Genomic DNA, 23,840 nt, shown 5'->3' on the forward strand with positions numbered 1-23,840 from the left:
AGTCGTTCGCTTGTTTCCCGGCCTCTTTACACCAACTGAAAAAGAATGATGGGGACAGAACAATCACAATAAGATCAATCTGTCCCCATACAGTATCATGTTATCAGCACCACATCTACAGTTTACATCGGCGATGTGCTGCTGAGAACAAGGATTTCTGTTCCCACATAAACAATCCAATCACTCAATGAATAGGCAGCATTTTGCTTGTTTAGTATAATACACCCCATAGTCCTCCATATATTATAGTGTGCACCTCAGTCCTCCATATATTATAATACACTACTCAGTCCTCCATATAGTATAATATACTCCTCAGTCCTCCATATAGTATAATACACTCCTCATAGTCCTCCATATAGTATAATAAACTCCTCATAGTCCTCCATATATTAAAATACACTGCTCAGTCCTCCAAATAGTATGATACACTCCTCATAGTGCTCCATATAGTATAATGCACCGCCATTGTCATCCATCTAGTACAATTCACTTCCCATAGTATAATGCACCCCATCGTTCTTCATATAGTATAATGTATTCCCCATACTCCTCGATACAGTATAATGCAGCCCACATATAGTATAATGTTGCCACCCCACAAAATATATTGTAGCCCCCTTAGTATAATGTAACCCCCAGAGAATATAATGCAGCCCCCTCATATAGTATAATGCAGCCCCTGCATATATATGGTAGCCCCCTCATAGAGCATAATGCAGCTCCCCATAGAATATAATGTTGCCCCCTCATAGAGTATGATGCAATCACCCCTCATAGAATATAATGTAGCCCCCCATAGAATATAATACAGCTCCCCATAGAATGTAATACAGCCCACCTCTCCACAGAATATAATACAACCCCCATGGAATATAATGTAGCCCCAATAGAATGTAATACAGCACAGCCCCCATAGAATGTAATGCAGCCTGCCCCCATAAAATGTAATAAAGCCCCCCAATAGAATGTAATGCAGCCAGCCCCCATAGAATGTAATAAAGCCCCCCAATAGAATGTAATGCAGCCAGCCCCATAGAATGTAATACAGCCAGCCCCCATAGAATGTAATACAGCACAGCCCCCATAGAATGTAATACAGCCAGCCCCCATAGAATGTAATACAGCACAGCCCCCATAGAATGTAATAAAGCCCTTCCCCATAGAATGTAATACAGCAAAGCCCCCATAGAATGTAATGCAGCCAGCCCCCATAGAATGCAATGCAGCCAGCCCCCATAGAATGTAATGCAGACAGCCCCCATAGAATGTAATGCAGCCATCCCCATAGAATGTAATGCAGCACAGCCCCCATAGAATGTAATACAGCCAGCCCCCATAGAATGTAATACAGCACAGCCCCCATAGAATGTAATACAGCACAGCCCCCATAGAATGTAATACAGCACAGCCCCCATAGAATGTAATACAGCACAGCCCCCATAGAATGAGTTGGCCCTTGCGCCGCTGATAGTGGCAGCGGCCCACTCCTGGCACCGGCCCTTCTGGCATTTGCCAGAAGTGCCTGATGGCCAGTCCGGCCCTGGGTGGAAGAGACAAGGAGATACAGATCGGATAGTGGTGATCCACATGTAACGGGGGTGTCAGCAGTCAGGAACAAGGGAACAGAACGACACTGACACTGGGGGTACAGGATACTGACAATTGGGGTATCATATTTGCTCTATGGACGATGCTACCAGGTGTGCGTCTTGTGAGCTGTACGCTTGTGTTGATCAGCTGTTTAAGGGTTAATCTGCCTGTTTGGCTGTTTTTAGGTATACAAGCCCAGGACTGGGATCACTACAGAAGGATGCTGGGAAAACAACTTCCTTAGGAAGGAGAGTGATGGGAGTGCAGCTAAGGCCAGACACATGTTGGTGGTAGGGGACTCTCTAATTAGGAGGACCGACAGGGTCATCTGCCACCAAGACTATGAATGCCAAACCGTGTGTTGTCTGCCGGGTGCGGCATATTGCAGATCGGATAGACAGATTACAGGGTGAGGATGGGGAAAACCCAGCAGTCATGGTACACATCGCTACCAATGACATAGGGAGGTGAAAAGTCCGAAAAAATTATTACAGAGAATTAGGAGAGAAGCTGAAGGCCAGGACCTCAGGTGGTGGTTTCAGAAATCCTGCCGGTGCAACAAGCATCTCTAGAAAAAACAGTGGGAGGTTAGGGAGATAAATAAGTGATGCAAATGGTGCAGAAAGGAAAGGTTTGGGTTCCTGGAGCACTAAGCTGGCTTTTCTGTCGGCTACAGGCTCTACGGTAGGGATGGGCTGCAATTCAATGGGGAGGGTGCAGCTGTCCTTGGGGAAAAATGGTCAGAGGGATGAAGAAGCTTTTATACTGGGGGAGGGTAGTTGTGCTAATAAAGGCCCCGTCTCACATAGCGAGATCGCTAGCGAGATCGCTGCTGAGTCACAAGTTTTGTGACGCAACAGCGACCTCCATAGCGATCTCGCTATGTGTGACACGTACCAGCGATCAGGCCCCTGCTGCGAGATCGCTGGTCGTGTCGGAATGGCCTGGGCCGTTTTTTGGTCGTTGAGGTCCCGCTGACATCGCTGAATCGGTGTGTGTGACACCGATCCAGCGATGTCTTCACTGGTAACCAGGGTAAACATCGGGTTACTAAGCGCAGGGCCGCGCTTAGTAACCCGATGTTTACCCTGGTTACCAGCGTAAATGTAAAAAAAAAAAAAACAGTACATACTCACCATCTGATGTCCGTCAGGTCCCTTGCCGTCTGCTTCCCACACTGACTGAGCGCCGCAAAGTGAAAGTGAAAGTACAGCACAGCGGTGACGTCACCGCTGCGCTCTGCTCTCACTGTACGGCGGCACTCAGTCAGAGCAGGAAGCAGACGGCAAGGGACCTGACGGACATCAGATGGTGAGTATGTACTGTTTGTTTTTTTTGGTAACCAGGGTAAACATCGAGTTACTAAGCGCGGCCCTGCGCTTAGTAACCCGATGTTTACCCTGGTTACCCGGGTGCTGCAGGGGGACTTCGGCATCGTTGAAGACAGTTTCAACGATGCCGAAGTCGTTCCCCTGATCGATGGTCGCTGGAGAGAGCGGTCTGTGTGACAGCTCCCCAGCGACCACACAGCGACTTACCAACGATCACGGCCAGGTCGTATCGCTGGTCGTGATCGTTGGTAAATCGCTATGTGTGACGGGGCCTTAAGGGGATAAAGTAGATAGGGAGCGAGACAGTTAAGGTACCTTCACACTAAGCGACGCTGCAGCGATACAGACATACTCACCTTCTGCTGTCTGTCACACGTCCCTCGCCGTCTCCTTCCCGCACTGACTGTGAGCGCCGGCCGTAAAGTGAAAGCAGAGCACAGCGGTGACGTCACCGCTGTGCTCTGTACTGCCGGCGCTCACAGTCAGTGCGGGAAGGAGACGGCGAGGGACGTGTGACAGACAGCAGAAGGTGAGTATGTACTGTTTGTTTTTTTACATTTACAATGGTAACCAGGGTAAACATCGGGTTACTAAGCGCGGCCCTGTGCTTAGTAACCCGATGTTTACCCTGGTTATCACTGTAAAACATCGCTGGCATCGTTGCTTTGGCTGTCAAACATGACGATCTGACGACCAAATAAAGTTCTGAACTTTCAGCAACGACCAGCGATATCACAGCAGGATCCAGATCGCTGCTGCGTGTCAAACACAACGATATCGCTATCCTGGACGCTGCAACGTCACGGATCGCTATCGTTATCGCTGCAAAATCGGTTAGTGTGAAGGTACCTTTAGGCTATGTGCACACGTCTGGAATTGCCGTGGAAATTTCCGGGGCAATTCCGGAACTCCCTGCCGTGGGAAATAAGCATACAGAATTGGCATGCATATTCCCGCTAAACACTAGCATTTTACAAGCGTAATTAGCTTTCAGAATGCTAGCGTTTTCGAGGCGATCTGTAGCATCGCTTGCAAAACTGATTGACAGGTTGGTCACACTTGTTAAACATAGTGTTTGACAAGTGTGACCAACTTTTTACTATTGATGCTGCCTATGCAGCATCCATAGTAAAAAGATCTAATGTTAAAAATAATTTAAAAAAATTAAATAGTGGTTAATCTCCCCTTCCGATGGCCCCCGATCTCCTCAGCGGTGCACGCAGCGGCTTCCGTTCTCAGGGATGTTTTGCGCGAAGGACCTTTGTGACGTCACGGTCGCGTGACCGCGACGTCATTCCAGGTCCTTCGCGCAATGCAACCCTGGGAACAGAAGCCGCTGCGTGCACCACTGAGGTGATCGAGGGCCATCGGAAGGTAAGCATATCCATATTTTTTATTTTAATTCTTTTTTTTTTAACAGGACTATGGTGCCCAGTCCGTGGAGGAGAGTCTCCTCTCCTCCACCCTGGGTACCAACTACACATGATCCGCTTACTTCCTGCATGGTGGGCATAGCCACATGCAGGAAGTAAGCAGATCAAGGCATTCCTATGTGTGAGGAATCGCTGCTATTCCGCAAAATTAATGAACATGCTGCATTTTTTTCCGGAATGCGTTTCCGCTCCGGAAAACAACACAGCATGTGCAAAAAAAATGCGGAATGCATTTTAATAATAGGATGCTTAATGTAAGCGTTTTTTAAGTGGCTTTATCATGTTTTTATAGCGGAAACCGCCGAAAAAAAGAGAAAAATGCTGAACGTGTGTACACGGCCTAAGGGTCAATGAGGATTTACGGGGGCTTTGGACATGCAAGGAAAGCAGGGTGGTGAGAAGGAGTAATGTGTGCAAAAAAAGGAAAAGATTAACGGCACTGCTGCCCAACTCCGAGGACAGAACACCCGTAGAAGTGCAAGCCAGCACGAAACGACCGCCGTCCAGTGCGGTTTCCACGTGAAATCATCCCTGCCTCTGTTTTATATGTATCCATAATAAAGGACATTGTTTCTGGGATGGTGAGAGCCATGCTCTCTTCTTACACATGGTGAATTTGGAGTAATAAATGTGCTAATAGTATTAAATGTCTGTTGGCAAATGCAAGAAGTCTCGCAAACTGAATGAATTGGAAACTTTTAAGTCGGTCACAGAATATGATGTGGTGGGCATTACGGAAATCTGGCTGGACAAATAACATAGATAGCATGAAAATTATAGAAGACAAAGAAAAGGCTGAGATATTAAACAAATGCTTTTCATCCGTGTCCACCAATGAACTGACTTCCAGGGATCATTCAACAAGGCAAAAATCAAAGTTCACCACCTGATATAACTAGTATAACACAAGATGAAATACGCCTGCGTCTGAGCAAATTAAACATTGACAAATCCCCGGCCCAGTTGGCATTCATCCATGGATACTGAGGGAGCTGAGCTCAGTAACTGACATACCACTGTATCTCATATTCTTAGACTCTTTTGTAACAGGGGTGGTGCCACGGGATTGGAGGATGGCTGATGTGGTATCGATATTTAAGAAAGGTAAGAAGGTGGATCTAGGTAACTACCGTCCGGTAAGTCTGACATCAGTAGTGTGTGACATATAGGAGGGCATTATAAGAGATGACCTGCAGAGATATATTGTAGATAATATAATAAATGACAACCAGCATGGATACATGAAAGATAGGTCGTGTCTAACGGACATGTTTGGTTTCTATGAGGAGGTGAGGGCAAGTCTGGATGTTGGTAAAAAATTCACAGCTTTTATCATCAATTATCACAAGTAATGAATTCAACTATGACTCACAGAAATACCTTCTCTTTAGTTAAAACTCAACATTTTATTCAACATTATAAAAAGGACTACAATCAGTTAATAAATACATTGCACCATACCCACACCAAAAAGTAAGGAAAAACACCAAGGGGGGGTGCCTGCCCCTATACTGACCTAACTGTACGTACCTACCAGTGGAGGTTGGCACCCTAAAACCTGCGCACTGGCGCCCCCACTCCTCGGCGGCTTTCCCTGCTCACCCTATTAGACCCTGTAGTGGCAGGGGGTGAGGTAGTGGTAAAAAAGTAGGTGAGAAAGAGGAGAATTGTATGTACTGCTACTTGAAACTAGATGATGATAATATAATGTTATGTTCCCTTATGAATCTAAGAGAAACCTATTTTTGACCAATAGAACTGTACTACACAATTTGCTTGTCTTATATCTGAATATTGTATTCTAAATAATTTGTCTGATGCTATTAATATTCAGCTTTATTATTAGATAACTTCAATGTGATTAGGCTGAATGTGGATATACAATCTACTATATAATTTGTAATGTATAAGAATTAGATCTGTCTCTTTAAGAAAGTGAGGGCGGGAGTTGAGTTTAGTTTCAGTTTCAGTTATAGCCAGAGGAGAAAATGTTATGCTGTGTGCTGGAGGAAAAGAGGAGAAGAATAAAATACAGTTAAAGCTTACTCTCTCTTAAATTCCTTACACCGTGTGGATGCTACAACTGGCGACGAGGATAGGTTTCAATCACTTGCTGCTGTGAGTACTGACCCCTGCTTTACTGCTTCACACGCCAGCACCACTGAGAGACTCCATCATAGCTGAATACTTGCACACATTCCCCCAGTTTGATATGACTGATGTTACTAATCTCTCTCATAAATGGAGAAAATGGTTAAATCGATTTGAGAATTTCCTGGAAGCAATAGATATAAAGGATGAGAAAAGAAAGCGAGCCGTGTTCCTGCATTGTGCGGGCACAGGAGTCTATGACATATACAGCACATTACCGGCAGCAGAGACAGACACGTACAGCAACTGCTCCAAAGCTCTCACTGACTACTTCAACCCTAAAAAAAACATCAGATATGAAAGATACAAATTCAGGATTGCTAAGCAGCTTCCAGAAGAATCCACAGACACTTATGTCCATACCTCCCAACCGTCCCGGATCCCGCGGGACTGTCCTGCTTTTGACAGTCAGCCCCGGGATCCCGGGCGGGACATTAGTTGTCCCGCACTACGTGCCTAGGGTGGGGACAATGCAGGGGGCGGCACCTGAGTAAGGTTTGTGGCTGTTTTTTTTTATTAAAGCTGGGTCACCTCCCGACCGCCCCCGCCCCCTGTGCGGCGCTGCCATGCTGAGGGAGAGAGCCAGCAGCAATCAAGATGAAAGGTCAGCGACTCAGCATACCGGCCTGTGTGTGCACGGAGCTCCGGCTTCTCCTGCTCTTATCTGGTATCCCGGCAGAGAAGGAGAGACGGGGGAGGTGCCGGGACAGTGCAGAGCTGTGAGCAGGAGAAACTGAAGAGCTGCACATGGGCATCAGCCGCCCCTGCATCACAGAGGAAATTGTGTGTGTGATGTGTGTGATGCTGCATGTGTGTGTGTGTGAGATGCTGCATTTGTGTCATGTGTGTATGAGGTATCTGGTGTGTGTGTGATGGCTGCGTATTTGTGATGGCTGCGTGTGTGTGTGATGGCTGCGTGTGTGTGTGTGATGGCTGCGTGTGTGTGTGATGGCTGTGTGTGTGTGTGATGGCTGTGTGTGTGTGTGATGGCTGCGTGTGTGTGATGGCTGCGTGTGTGTGTGATGGCTGCGTGTGTGATGCATTTGTGTCAAAGCTGCATGTGTTTGTGAGCTGCGTTTGTGATGCTGCGTGTGTGTGTGTGATGCTGCGTGTGTGTGTGATGCTGCGTGTGTGTGTGTGAGCTGCATGTGTGTGAGCTGCGTGTGTGTGTGTGCTGCGTGTGTGTGAGCTGTGTGTGTGTGTGCGTGTGTGAGCTGTGTGCGTGTGTGTCATTATGCAGCGGGGCTGTGCGTGTGTGTCATTATGCAGCAAGGCTGTGCGTGTGTGTCATTATACAGCGGGGCTGTGCGTGTGTGTCATTATACAGCGGGGCTGTGCGTGTGTGTCATTATACAGCGGGGCTGTGCGTGTGTGTCATTATACAGCGGGGCTGTGCGTGTGTGTCATTATACAGCGGGGCTGTGCGTGCGTGTCATTATACAGTGGGGCTGTTACCGCTCCTGTCACTGCGTGCCGCCGCCGCTCCTCCTCCAGGTTCCAGCGCACCAGCTTCTCTTCTGGTGCAATGTCCCATCCTCCCGCCGCTCCTCTTCCAGGTCACAGTGCGCTCGTCCTCAGATCGTCTCTTCACTTCCGGTATCTTGCTGTGTTAGGGGCATCCGGTGTTTGCGCAGGTGCTCTGGAATCATCAAAGGACGGATGCGTTCCTCTGCTATTCCTTCTCCCCCGGAGCTCTCCAGTGACAGCCAATCCGGGTAAGACTTCTCCTATAAGAGGCTGACCTTCCTGCTTTGCGATGCCTGATTGTCATATAGCCTCCGCTTGTGCATCTGGCCAGTTCACTCTACCTGTGCTCTGTCTTTTGTGTACGGCGTAGTCCGAGCCTATTGTCCTTGTCCTGCCTGCTTCGCCCCTGTGTTTGTTGCTTTTTTTCAGTTAGCCCGCCGTACTTATTTAGTTCTTTATTTCTTTTTCCCTGCAGCCTTCACCTGTCTCGGCTCCCCAGCCTCTCCGGTCTGACGTCCGTCTTCCTGGTCCTGAGGTTCGGTCCTGCCTTCCCGGTTTTCCTTTTTTGTTCTCCACCCTCCTTCGGCATTTTCCCCTCTGTTCTTGTTTCCTCTCTCTCTAGAGCCGCCCCTCTTGGTACGGCTACTGCGGTTTTGGCTCCTCTTGGCTTGCCCCTGACGGTCCCTGTATAGGGGTCGGGTCCATAAGGTCAGCTCGCCCAGGGGTAGGTCTTTTCCGCGGTCCAGAGGGTCCACTCTCTTCCCTACACGTTCGCGCTACAGTAAAGGAAAATCAGTAAGGCAGGACTGAACCTCAGGACCAGGAAGACGGACGTCAGACCGGAGAGGCTGGGGAGCCGAGACAGGTGAAGGCTGCAGGGAAAAATAAATAAAGAAGAACAAAATAAGTACGGCGGGGTAACTGAAAAAAAGCAACAAACACAGGGGCGAAGCAGGCAGGACAAGGACAATAGGCTCAGACTACGCAGTACACAAAAGACAGAGAGCACAGGTAGAGCGAACTGGCCAGATGCACAAGCGGAGGCTATATAACAATCAGGCATCGCAAAGCAGGAAGGTCAGCCTCTTATAGGAGAAGTCTTACCCGGATTGGCTGTCACTGGAGAGCTCCGGGGAAGAAGGTATAGCAGAGGAACGCATGCGTCCTTTGATGATTCCAGAGTGCCTGTGCAAACACCGGATGCCCCTAACAGAGCAAGATACCGGAAGTGAAGAGACGATCTGAGGACGAGCGCACTGTGACCTGGAAGAGGAGCGGCGGGGACGCGCAGTGGCAGGAGGATGGGACATTGCCCCGGAAGAGAAGCTGGTGCGCTGGAACCTGGAGGAGGAGCGGCGGCGGCACACAGTGACAGGAGCGGTAACGGGCTGTGCGTGTGTGCCTGTCATTATGCAGTGGGGCTGTGCGTGTGTGCCTGTCATTATACAGTGGGGCTGTGCGTGTGTGCCTGTCATTATACAGTGGGGCTGTGCGTGTGTGTGTCATTATACAGTGGGGCTGTGTGTGTGTGTGCCTGTCATTATACAGTGGAGCTGTGCGTTTGTGCCTGTCATTATACAGTGGGGCTGTGCATGTGTGTGTGTCATTATACAGTGGGGCTGTGCGTTTGTGCCTGTCATTATACAGTGGGGCTGTGCGTGTGTGTCATTATACAGTGGGGCTGTGCGTGTGTGCCTGTCATTATACAGTGGGGCTGTGCGTGTGTGCCTGTCATTATACAGTGGGGCTGTGCACGTGTGCCTGTCATTATACAGTGGGGCTGTGCGTGTGTGTAATTATGCAGTGGGGCGGTGCGTGTGTCTGTCATTATACAGTGGGGCTGTGCATGTGTGTGTGTGTCATTGGTGCATTCACTCTGTGTCATTCTATGTGACTGCAGACTTGTGCATCTCACATTGCTCGCAGAGCTGTGGTTATTTGGCGGGTGTCTGGCTGCAAGTTTGTGATTTGCATACATGCAGTCACATGCCGACTAGACTTGCATGGCGAATGCAACTGTATTGAACAAGGCCCAAAACAGTCTAGTCGAAATGTGGCTGGGAATATATATATTGCATGCTTGTGGTCACAAGGCCACCTGTTGCCGGCACCAGAGAATCTTCACAGCGCACAGTGCGCACGATATGAGGATTCACACATAGTGACTGTAGACATGTAGCATAAGATCCGACAACCCCTTTAAGGATGAGCCGCTACTCATGGGCCACTGCTGTGTGCTTGCCCCCCAGGCCAAAATTTGCCAGTCAGCCCCTGGACGGGGACAGGGTAGGGGGGATGAAGGAGGACGGTAAGCTGCGCCATTCAAGATGGGAGCGTGGGGGAAGCGTGGGGGGGGGGAGGGGGGGGGGGGAGAGATGAGCCATGCATACAGGAGGGGGAAATATGAGCCATGCATACAAGAGGGGGAAATATGAGCCATGCATACAGGAGGGGGAAATATGAGCCATGCATACAGGAGGGGGGGGGGAAATATGAGCCATGCATACAGGGGGGGGGGAAATGTGAGCCATACATACAGGAGTGGGGAATATGAACCATGCATAGGGAGGGATATGAGCCATGCATAGGGGGGGAATATGAGCCATGCATAGGGGGGGGGAATGTGAGCCATGCATACAGGAGGGGGAAATATGAGCCATGCATACAGGAGGGGGGGGGAATATGAGCCATGCATAGAGGGGGGGGGGAAATATGAGCCATACATACAGGAGGGGGGGGGGATATGAGCCATGCATACAGGGGGGAATATGAGCCATGCATACAGGAGGGGGGTCATTATACAGTATTAAGCATCATGTGGGGTCATTATACAGTATGGAGAACTGTGTGGCCATTATACAGTATGGAGCATCATGTGCAGCCAGTATACAGTATGGATCATCATGTGCAGTCATTATACAGTATGGAGCATCATGTGCAGTCATTATACAGTATGGAGCCTCATGTGCAGCCAGTATACAGTATGGAGCATCATGTGCAGTCATTATACAGTATGCAGCATCATGTGCGGTCATTATACACTATGCAGCATCAAGTGCGGTCATTATACAGTATGGAGCATCATGTGTGGTCATTATACAGTATGGAGCATCATGTGTGGTCATTATACAGTATGGAGCATCATGTGTGGTCATTATACAGTATGGAGCATCATGTGCAGTCATTATACAGTATGGAGCATCATGTGCGGTCATTATACAGTATGGAGCATCATGTGTGGTCATTATACAGTATGGAGCACTGTGTGGCCATTATACAGTATGGAGCACTGTGTGGCCAATACACAGTATGGAGCACTGTGTGGCCATTATACAGTATGGAGCATCATGTGCAGTCATTATACAGTATGGAGCATCATGTGCGGCCATTATACAGTATGGAGCATCATGTGCGGTCATTATACAGTATGGAGCGTCATGTGTGTTCATTATACAGTATGGAGCGTCATGTGTGGTCATCGTACAGTATGGAGCATCATGTGTGGCCATTATACAGTATGGGGCACTGTGTGGCCATATTTTTTTGTTTATAATTATTGTATATGAAACAGTGTGATCAGCAGTGTTAAATGGGTGTGGTTGGGATGTGGATATGGGTGTGACTAATTATGAATGGGTGTGGTCAGAGGCGTGGCCTAAAATTTGCCGCGGCAACGCAAACTTTGTCCCTCTTTCCCGTCTTCAAAAGTTGGGAGGTATGCCTATGTCACCCGGCTAAAAGAACTAGCACATAGGTGTGCATTTACTGACATAGATGATGAAATCCTAACTCAAGTAATTGTCACCTGCTCGTCTAATAACATAAGGCGCAAAGCTCTGCAGCAGGATCTCTCTCTGCATGATTTACTCAAGATGGCCCGCGCTATAGAGATAGCAGATCATCAGGCAACTGCAATGGAGAATGGGGATAATTTACATGTGCATAATCTCAAACATAACAGTGCACAAGGCAAGCAAGCCCCGAAACAGAGGAAATGTTATAGATGTGGACAAGACTTCCCACACCACATGAACAAATGTCCAGCTATAGGACAAACTTGCAGCAAATGTGGAAAAGGGAACCATTTTGCAGTTGTCTGCAAATCAGCGCCCAACAAGTCTCCTCTGCCAATGACAAGGCCTGCAAATATAAAAATGGTAAATCAGGATATAGAAGAAATGTCTGTGGCTGAGAACTATGTGTTCACAACTTCTGTCACTGGCTCAGTGCAGTCTCCATGTATTACACTCACTATCACCTTTACAATAGATACAGGAGCTTCGGTGGATATCATAGACAGCAATGCTTATGAGCAGTTGAAAACAAAGCCAGTCTTACAGCAAGTGCATACTAAAATATTTCCATATGGATCTAAAACACCTCTAGTTACAATGGGACAATTTGATCCTGAACTTAGCTATAAAGAAAATAGGCAGAAAACCACTTTTCACACATTACAAGGATCGGAGGCCGTCTTCTCAGCTATCACACTGCCTTGAACCTAGGACTCATCCAGATTGTTCATACCATAACCGACCCTGCGGACCTGGATGTACAAGCCATGGTGAACAGTTTTCCCTCCCTATTTAGTGGATTAGGAAAATTAAAGGACTCTCAAGTGCATCTTCATGTGGCTGACAGTGTTCGTCCAGTAGCCCAGGCTCACAGGCGTATTCCATTTCACCTGAGAAAGAAGGTAGAAAAGGAACTCCAATTACTCATGGATGATGATGTCATTGAAACTGTTTCTGGTCCCACTCCGTGGGTCTCTCCACTTGTGGTAGTTCCAAAACCAAAGACTCCAGAGCAGGTGAGACTGTGTGTTGACATGCGCCTGCCCAACACTGCTATTCAGAGGGAAAGACATATCTCACCCACAATTGATGACATTATTCATTTATTAAATGGAGCAACCGTTTTTTCAAAGCTCGACCTCAATAAGGGCTATCATCAACTAGAATTGAGTCCAGAATCCAGATACTTAAAGGGAACCTGTCACCTGAATTTGGCGGGACCAGTTTTGGGTCATATGGGCGGGGTTTTTGGGTGTTTGATTCACCCTTTCCTTACCCGCTGGCTGCATGCTGGCCGCAATATTGGATTGAAGTTCATTTTCTGTCTTCCGGAGTACACGCCTGCGCAAGGCAATATTGCCTTGCACTGGCGTGTACTACGGAGGACACAGCATGAACTTCAATCCAATATTGCGGCCAGCATGCAGCCAGCGGGTAAGGAAAGGGTGAATCAAACACCTCAAAACCCCGCCCATATGACCCAAAACCGGTCCCGCCAAATTCAGGTGACAGGTTCCCTTTAACATTTTTCACCCATGTGGGTCTCAGAAGATACAAAAGATTGACGTTTGGGGTCTGCTCAGCAGCGGAAATTTTTGAAGATACGATAAGGAGCGTCATTCAACATATTCCAAATGCCTTTAATTACAGTGATGACATACTGGTTTTTGGGAAAACGCAAGCTGAACATAATCGTGCTCTATATGCTATCTTTGAATGTCTGCTCTCTGCTGGACTTACTTTAAACAAAGAAAAATGCGAATTTGATAAAAATTCATTGGAGTTCTATGGTCACATTTTCTCGGCGGAAGGAGTGCGACCTGATCCCAAAAAAGTGGAATACATCAGAGCAGCATCAATTCCACAGGATGCCAGTGAAGTGCGCTCTTTTCTTGGAATGGCAAGCTACTGTGCTAGATATATTCCAAATTTTTTGACAATCAGCACTCCATTAAGGGAACTTACGAAACAAAATTGTGTTTTTCAATGGTCCCAAGACTGTCAGGCCTCTTTTGAAACACTTAAAAACGAACTCTGCTCAACAACCACCATGGCCTATTTTGATCCAGCTCTTCGAACCGAACTGATTGTGGACGCCAGTCCCGTGGGACTGGGTGCAATTTTAGCACAATACAAGGATGACAGTCAAAGTCCCCACATCATTTCTTATGCAAGTAAAAGCTTAACAAGCACTGAAAGAAAGTATTCACAACCTGAAAAAGAAAGCTTGGCAGTCGTCTGGGGATGTGAACACTTTCACTTATTTCTCTATGGAGCTCCCTTCACTATTGTCACAAATCATCAAGCTCTCCTTACAATTTTTGGAAATCCCAGAGCTAAAATGCCGGCACGGATTGAACGATGGGGTCTACGTCTACAGGACTATAATTACAAAATTGTTCACAAACCTGGAAAATACAGCAATCCGTCTGATTATCTCTCAAGACATCCTACGGATGATGATTTACCTGTGCATTCCTCCATTGAAGAATACATCCACTTTGTTGCAGCTCATGCCGTGCCAAAAGCACTTTCTGTTGATCAGTTTGTAAATACAACAAGTGACAAGACACTCTGTGCCTTAATACAAATTATCCAAAATAGAAGGTGGCATGAAATTCAAAAGAAAAAATTTCCTGAAGATGGGATTGATCTGAAGGAGTTAAAACTATTTTCAAATGTACTTGAGAAATTATCAGTCACTGAAGACCAACTCATCCTTCGTGGTACCAAACTGGTTGTACCTAAGGCCTTGCGCAACCTAGTCATACAGATAGCACACGAAGGTCATCTAGGAATTGTTGGCACAAAAAAGTTACTCAGAGAAAAAGTGTGGTTCCCAAATATGGATAAATTGGTGGAAGAGAAGATTAGACTTTGCTCCACTTGTAAATTAATTACTCCATCATCAACTCTAGAGCCATTACAAATGTCTCCGTTACCCACTGCTGTATGGGAGGAAGTGGCAGTCGACATATATGGACCATTACCAAATGGCCAATACATTCTAGTAACAATTGATGAATATTCTAGATACCCTGTCATTTCATTCATCTCTTCAACGTCTGCTAATAGTGTCATACCAGAACTGGACGACAAATTCTCTGCATATGGCATTCCGAGAGTGGTCAAAACAGATAATGGACCTCCATTCAATGGACGTGTTTGCACAGTTTTCTGAATACTTGGGGTTCAGCCACAGAAAAATCACACCTTGCTGGCCGCAAGCTAATGGAATCGTAGAACGTTTCATGCGCACCATGGGGAAACGAATCAAGGCAGCTAGCCTGGAGCACACCCCACTGAAACAGTCACTATACAAATTCCTGCGCAATTACCGCAACACGCCACATTCCACCACTAATGCTGCTCCATCTCATCTCATGTTCAGCAGAACTCTTCGCACACGGATCCCTGATGTGACCAGTCATCCCTTACCAAATGACTCTTCAGTGCGATCAACGGATTTCTTTAACAAGCAAGCCATGAAACATTATGCAGACAGAAGGCGAGGGGCACAGCCATGTGCCATCAAAAGAGGTGATATGGTTGTTGTGCGTCAAAAATCAACCAACAAAACCTCAGCTGTATATAGTCCTGCAAAATATAATGTTACTGAGAGAAAAGGCAATATGGTCACAGCTGAACGAGACGGACACTCCATCACTCGAAATTCCTCACATTTTAAAATCATACCGCAGAACAATGGTAATGAACTTACACCAGTGGAAGATTTGATACCCGACGGTGGAGAGGACCAACAAGAGGTGGCTGATCCATCAGCACTGGACACCCCCAATGAACCCAGACATTACCCTACACGGGAAAGAAGGGCTCCATCAAGACTTATTGAAGAGATATAATTAAAAAAAAAGGGGAATAAGACAATACAGACATATGGTTTTTCTTGGACATTTTCGTGTTGTTGCATTGTCAATATTTGTTTTAGGTTGTTAATAAATATATATATATATATATATATATATATATATATATATATATAAAAGGGGGATGATGTAATGTATAAGAATTAGATCTGTCTCTTTAAGGAAGTGAGGCCGGGAGTTGAGTTTAGTTTCAGTTTCAGTTATAGCCTGAGGAGAAAATGCTGTGTGCTGGAGGAAAAGGAGAAGAATAAAATACAGTTAAAGCTTACTCTCTCTTAAATTCCTTACACCGTGTGGATGCTACATAATTGTCTAAGGGTCACTTCCGTCTGTCTGTCTGTCCTTCTGTCGGTCCTTCTGTCACGGATATTCATTGGTCGCGGCCTCTGTCATGGAATCCAAGTCGCTGATTGGTCGTGGCAAAACAGCCACGACCAATCAGCGACAGGCACAGTCCGGCAGAAAAATGGCCGCTCCTTCCTCCCCACAGTCAGTGCCCGCTCTGTACTCCCCTCACACAGGGTTAATGGCAGCGGTAACGGACCGCGTCATGCCGCGGTGTAATGCACTCCGTTTCCGCTTCTATTAACCCTGTGTGACCAACTTTTTACTATTCATGCTGCCTATGCAGCATGAATAGTAAAACGATCTAATGTTAAAAATAATAATAAAAAAAAAAAAAAATCGTTATATACTCACCGTCCGTCGGCCCCCGGATCGACAACAGGCCTTTGCCGCTCGCGACGCTCCGGTAACCAGTCCATGCTGCGATCTTGCGAGATAATGATGTAGCAGTCTCGCGAAACCGCTACGTCATCATCTCGCGAGACCGCAATGTTCTCTTGAGACCGAAGCGCACGAGCAGCGTCGGTAACGTCTTCGCTTGGATGCGGGGGCTCCGGAAGGTGAGTATATAACTATTTTTTATTTTATTTCTTTTTTTAACATGGATATGATGCCCACATTGCTATATACTACGTGGGCTGGGCAATATACTACATGGGCTGGGCAATATACTACGTGGCTGGGCAATATACTACATGGGCTGTGCTATATACTACGTGGCTGGGCAATATACTACATGGGCTGGGCAATATACTACATGGGCTGTGCTATATACTACGTGGCTGGGCAATATACTACGTGACTATACAACATGGACTGCGCAATATACAACGTGGGCTGCGCAATATACAACGTGGGCTGCGCAATATACTACGTGGGCTGCGCAATATACTACGTGGGCTGCGCAATGTACAACGTGGGCTGCGCAATGTCCTACGTGGGCTGCGCAATGTACAACGTGGGCTGCGCAATGTACTACGTGGGCTGCGCAATGTACTACGTGGGCTGCGCAATGTACAATGTGGGCTGCGTAATGTACTACATGGGCTGCGCAATGTACTACGTGGGCTGCGCAATGTACTGCGTGGGCTGCGCAATGCACTGCGTGGGCTGCGCAATGTACTGCGTTGGCTGCGCAGTGGGCTGTGCAATGTACTGCGTTGACTGCGCAATGTACTGCGTTGGCTGCGCAATGTACTGCGTTGGCTTCGCAATGTACTGCGTGGGCTGCGCAATGTACTGCATGGGCTGCGCAATGTACTGCGTGGGCTGCGCAATATACTGCGTGGCTGTGCAATATACTACGTGGGCTGGGCTATACACTACGCATACATATTCTAGAATACCCGATGCGTTAGAATCGGGCCACCATCTAGTTCTAAATAAATGCGGTTTATTAAATCCAGCTGTGGCCCCTGCGAGACCTACAGATAAATAGATTTAGTGAAAGGATAGATTCTCAAAAATAAGTAATATTGCAGATCCCATAAACTCCTCTACATACATCAAACATGTGTGTGGCCTATAATAGTTAAACAGCAAAGTATAGATGTATATGTGGCCTACTATGTCAATAATGATCACTGATATGCTATATTGTATATCCAAACAAAAACCACAACGCTGCTAATAGGCCAAGATGTATCATAGCCATAAGAAAAATATATATATATATACTAGATGGCAGCCCGATTCTAAAGAATCGGGAGTCTAGAATCCATATATACTTTATTTATTCAAATGTAAGAATAATACAATTAATAAATAATAGTAAGAAAGAACAAAAAATGGCTGCACTCACCAGCTCTTGACAATTCTTGACAGTACGGCACATTTCTGATTGGTCGCTCGCGGCAGGCGGCAACCAATCAGAAAAGTGCCGCGCACCACGAAGGCATATATCTTTGTCCACCCTGAGCGGGTGTAGGACGCTGTTGACGTCACTTATCTCCGGACATTATCTCCGGACAAAGCCACGGAAGTTGGCACAAATTGCCGGAAGTAGTATTCTAGGCAATTATATATTAGATTTTTAATGTTATCAGTGTTTACCTTTGAACGGTTATATTGTATTGTCCTGTCACCAGCCATGTGTACGATTATCGGCCGAAAGCCTCTCTGGAACCAATAATCACCCCATGTAAAGGTATCTTTATAAGTTAAAGATTCAGAATACTATGACTTTTATCATATCCTGAACAGTCAAGTTTTTTATGAACCGTTAAGGTTTTCTGGTTGAAGTAAAAAAAACTGAGTGTTTACAGTTTGAAACCATAAAATGTTGAAAAATTATGTCATTCTTGAGTATATCACTCAATGGTGCTCATAAACGTGTCAAATTTGATCTATAATATACTTTAATATACATTACTTTAATCTTTAATATACTTAAGAACAGGGCCCCAGACATCACACAGGGGGTCTGAAACACCGCACAGTGGTCCAAAATATCGCTGTGCTCTGCCTGGGGCCCCATATGCTGCCTGGGGCCCCTGTGCTCTGCCTGGGGCCCCATATGCTGCCTGGGGCCCCTGTGCTCTGCCTGGGGCCCCATGTTCTGCCTGGGGCCCCTGTGCTCTGCCTGGGGCCCCATATGCTGCCTGGGGCCCCTGTGCTCTGCCTGGGGCCCCATGTTCTGACTGGGGCCCCTGTGCTCTGCCTGGGGCCCCATGTTCTGACTGGGGCCCCTGTGCTCTGCCTGGGGCCACTGTGCTCTGCCTGGGGCCCCATATGCTGCCTGGGGCCCCTGTGCTCTGCCTGGGGCCCCATATGCTGCCTGGGGCCCCTGTGCTCTGCCTGGGGCCCCATAGGCTGCCTGGGGCCCCTGTGCTCTACCTGGGACCACTGTGCTCTGCCTGGGGCCCCATATGCTGCCTGGGACCCCTGTGCTCTGCCTGGGGCCACTGTGCTCTGCCTGGGGCCCCATATGCTGCCTGGGGCCCCTGTGCTCTGCCTGGGGCCCCATATGCTGCCTGGGGCCCCTGTGCTCTGCCTGGGGCCCCATAGGCTGCCTGGGGCCCCTGTGCTCTACCTGGGACCACTGTGCTCTGCCTGGGGCCCCATATGCTGCCTGGGGCCCCTGTGCTCTGCCTGGGGCCCCTGTGCTCTGCCTGGGGCCACTGTGCTCTGCCTGGGGCCCCATATGCTGCCTGGGGCCCCTGTGCTCTGCCTGGGGCCCCATATGCTGCCTGGGGCCCCTGTGCTCTGCCTGGGGCCCCATGTTCTGCCTGGGGCCCCATATGCTGCCTGGGGCCCCTGTGCTCTGCCTGGGGCCCCATGTTCTGCCTGGGGCCCCTGTGCTCTGCCTGGGGCCACTGTGCTCTGCCTGGGGCCCCATGTTCTGCCTGGGGCCACTGTGCTCTGCCTGGGGCCCCATAAGCTGCCTGGGGCCCCTGTGCTCTGCCTGGGACCACTGTGCTCTGCCTGGGGCCCCATATTGTGCCTGGGGCCCCTGTGCTCTGCCTGGGGCCCCATATGCTGCCTGGGGCCACTGTGCTCTGCCTGGGGCCCCATATGCTGCCTGGGGCCCCTGTGCTCTGCCTGGGGCCCTATATGCTGCCTGGGGCCCCTGTGCTCTGCCTGGGGCCCCATATGCTGCCTGGGGCCCCTGTGCTCTGCCTGGGGCCCCTGTGCTCTGCCTGGGGCCCCATGTTCTGCCTGGGGCCCCTGTGCTCTGCCTGGGGCCCCATATGCTGCCTGGGGCCCCTGTGCTCTGCCTGGGGCCCCATATGCTGCCTGGGGCCCCTGTGCTCTGCCTGGGGCCCCATATGCTGCCTGGGGCCCCTGTGCTCTGCCTGGGGCCCCTGTGCTCTGCCTGGGGCCCCTGTGCTCTGCCTGGGGCCACTGTGCTCTGCCTGGGGCCCCATATGCTGCCTGGGGCCCCTGTGCTCTGCCTGGGGCCCCATATGCTGCCTGGGGCCCCTGTGCTCTGCCTGGGGCCACTGTGCTCTGCCTGGGGCCCCATAGGCTGCCTGGGGCCCCTGTGCTCTGCCTGGGACCACTGTGCTCTGCCTGGGGCCCCATATGCTGCCTGGGGCCCCTATGCTCTGCCTGGGGCCACTGTGCTCTGCCTGGGGCCCCATATGCTGCCTGGGGCCCCTGTGCTCTGCCTGGGTGTAGGACACTGGTGACGTCACTTATCTCCGGACATTAGCTCCGGACATTAGCTCCGGACATTATCTCCGGACATTAGCTCCGGACAAAGCCACGGAAGTTGGCACAAATTGCAGGAAGTAGTATTCTAGGCAATTATATATTAGATACAACAGTCGGTCAGACAGAACACCAAAGAAATCAAAAATCACAAAACTATAACCATAAAGACACCATGATATATCATGAGCCACAAATTGGCTCCCAGATCATATAGCCATTTAGACTGGCTCCCAGGTTAAATGCCACTCGACGCGTTACCCCTCTTCTGAGGTTCATCAAGAGGAAGATAAACCTAGGATTACTTATCTCGTCTCCCCATGAGTGTGCGATAGCTGGATAGAATGGATGAGATGCAATAGCAGGCACAATCCCCCATTCAAATATGGTGCTGGATGTTGGTAATGCAGCTGATGTGATTTATCTGGACTTTGCAAAGGCATCTGATACTGTTCCACATAACAGCCTTAGGCCGGCGTCACACTGGCGAGTTTTACGGACGTAAGAGCGCAGAAACTACGTCCGTAAAACTCGCATAACATACGGCACAATTATTCTCAATGGGGCTGCTCCTATTAGCCGTATATTACGGTTCAGTATTATACGGCTTTCTACGGCCCTACAAAATCGCAGCATGCTGCGTTTGTCAGCGTATTGCGCAAAAATATCGCCAATGAAAGTCTATGGGGGTGAGAAAAATACGGATTCCACACGGACCAGCAGTGTGACTTGCGAGAAATACGCAGCGGTGTTAGTGAAAAGTCGGTAATTCAATTGCCGGCTTTTCATTTCTCCTGCACAAACCCGACAGGATATGAGACATGGTTTACATACAGTAAACCATCTCATATCCCCTTTTTTTTGCATATTCCACACTACTAATGTTAGTAGTGTGTATGTGCAAAATTTCAGCGCTGTAGCTGCTAAAATAAAGGGTTAAATGGCGGAAAAAATTGGCGTGGGCTCCCGCGCAATTTTCTCCGCCAGAGCGGTAAAGCCAGTGACTGAGGGCAGATATTAATAGCCAGGAGAGGGTCCATGGATATTGGCCCCCCCCCGTGGCTAAAAACATCTGCCCCCAGCCACCCCAGAAAAGGCACATCTGGAAGATGCACCTATTCTGGCACTTGGCCACTCTCTTCCCACTCCCTGTAGTGGTGGGATATGGGGTAATGAAGGGTTAATGCCACCTTGCTATTGGAAGGTGACATTAAGCCAGATTAATGATGGAGAGGCGTCAATTATGACACCTATCCATTATTAATCCAATTGTAGGAAAGGGTTAAAAAACACACACACACATGATTGAAAAGTATTTTAATGAAATAAACACAGCGGTTGTTGTAATAATTTATTGTTCTCTCAAATCCATTTGCAGTCCCTCGCTTGGCAACATAATAAACGCACAAGATACATACCTTCTGATGTACTGTCAGGTCCAACGATGTAATCCATCTGAAGGGGTTAACTAATATTACAGGCAGGAGCCCTGCTATAATGCAGCTGTGCTCCGTGCTTGTAATTCCCCAGCGAATGAATGAAATGTAGGTCATTGACCTACATTTCATTCATTCGCGGTGATGCGCCCCCTGGTGGATGTCCTCATATGACCTGGAGCGTGGGAAAAAGTTCCCAGGCTGCAGTTCATGAGAACATCCACCAGAGGGCGCCTCACCGTGAATGAATGAAATGTAGGTCAATGACGGCTTTTCATTTCTCCTGCACAAACCCTACTGTATCTTCCCCTACGACACCCTCTGCCACAAGGTGTTGCCTGGTTCCAACCCAGTCAGCTTTCTGATCTAACTTCCTGCCTGACCCCCAGTTTACCCACTATGGTGGGGAGTGGCCTAGTGAATAGAACCCTTAGCTCCCCCCGGAGGCCCGACTGTGAAATGTATTGGTGTCTGTGATACCTGATCCGATGAACTCCTTCAGTGCCATCGGACGCACTGTAGCTCCCCTTAGTGGCGGAGCCACAGTACTGCAACGACCAGGACTCTGGGGCGCTGCACATCCATCCTGAGTCATGAAGCCCCATAAGATGTGCATGCCCAGCTATTACTGGAAGCAGTCGTCATAAATGGTACATTCTCGAAATGGGATATAGTCAGCGGTGGAGACCTCAGGGATCTGTGCTGGGAGCAGTGAACATTGCAGGGATCTGTGCTGGGAGCAGTGAAGATTGCAGGGATCTGTGCTGGGTCTCAGGGATCTGTGCTGGGAGCAGTGAAGACTGCAGGGATCTGTGCTGGGAGCAGTGGGGATCTCAGAGATCTGAGCTGGGAGCAGTGAAGACTGCAGGGATCTGTGCTGGGAGCAGTGGGGATCTCAGGGATCTGAGCTGGGAGCAGTGAAGACTGCAGGGATCTGTGCTGGGAGCAGTGGGGATCTCAGGGATCTGAGCTGGGAGCAGTGAAGACTGCAGGGATCTGTGCTGGGAGCAGTGGGGATCTCAGGGATCTGAGCTGGGAGCAGTGAAGACTGCAGAGATCTGTACTGGGAGCAGTGGGGATCTCAGGGATCTGTGCCAGGAGCAGTGGGGACCACAGGGATCTGTGCTGGGAGCAGTGGGGATCTCAGGAATCTGTGCTGGGAGCAGTGAAGATTACAGGGATCTGTGCCGGGAGTAATGGGGATGGCAGGAATTTGTGCCGGGAGCAGTGGGGATCACAGGGATCTGTGCTGGGAGCACTGAGGATTGCAGGGATGTATGCCTGGAGCAGTGGGGATCGCAGGTGTCTGTGCCGGGAGCAGTGCAGATTGCAGGGATCTCAGCCGGGAGCAGTGGGGATGGTAAGAATTTGTGCTGGGAGCAGTGGGGATCTCAGGGATCTGTGCTTGGAGCAAAAAAGACTGCATGGATCTGTGTTGGGAGGAGTGGGGACCGCAGGGATCTGTGCCAGGAGCAGTGGGGATCGCAGGGATCTGTGCCTGGAGCAGTGGGGATCGCAGGAATCTGTGCGGGGAGCAGTGGGGATTGCAGGGATCTGTGCTGGGAGCAGTGGGGATCGCGGGGATCTGTGCTGGATAAGATGATAAAAGAAATTAACAAATGGAAAAAGTGAAAAAAAGAACTGGTGATGGTGGACATGCACAATGATCACTATGGCTTATAATATAAAAGTGAAAAAAAATGTTAAATCTGTATGAAATAGTGAGAAGAGCTAAATCGGCCAACTGTGATTTATGTGCAAGTCAGGACTAGCAGAGTGCAGATGTAGCGCCCCCACTGCCGCAGGGTCGAGGGGTACCCGGTACCGGGCCTCTGGGTCTCTGCTCTGGGGTTGTCACGGTGGCTAGACCCGGTTCGTGACCCTGCTGAGGGGCGCCCAATGAAAGATGTGGATGGTGGTGGTAGTGCGGTGCAGTGATGGTCACAGTAAATAACGAGGACACCAGGTTGCAGTCTCTTTACCTCTTTACTGAAGGCTTCAGGATCCTCAGTCCGGAATACGGTTAACCGGGCTGCGCAAGTCCGGCCGGTCCGATGGCACCTCCAGAGTTCCCTTTGCAGGTGGAAATCTGTGCCTACCTTCTAGCGCTTGTGTGTTGCGGTCCTCCCCTGCTGTGCTCACGGGATAGTCCCCACAACTGTTGTGTCTGTTTCTCGTGTTCCCTCACAACTCGATTCTGATGTTCTTCTTCGTCCCCCAGATGATATGGCTAGGACGCACCCGTATGACG

General features: G+C 48.9%; 1 long non-coding RNA gene across 1 annotated transcript in view; it reads left to right on the forward strand.

The window, feature by feature from the left end:
• Positions 1-9,290: 9,290 nt before the first annotated feature.
• Positions 9,291-23,840, forward strand: part of LOC143808701 (uncharacterized) — a 37,261-nt gene continuing 22,711 nt past the window's right edge. Inside the window, exon 1 of the long non-coding RNA XR_013222001.1 lies at positions 9,291-9,365. This is a non-coding gene — a long non-coding RNA (uncharacterized LOC143808701). The remainder of the gene's footprint in view (positions 9,366-23,840) is intronic.

The sequence above is a fragment of the Ranitomeya variabilis genome, chromosome 1, assembly GCF_051348905.1.
Source record: "Ranitomeya variabilis isolate aRanVar5 chromosome 1, aRanVar5.hap1, whole genome shotgun sequence".
NCBI classification, from domain to species: Eukaryota; Metazoa; Chordata; class Amphibia; order Anura; family Dendrobatidae; genus Ranitomeya; species Ranitomeya variabilis.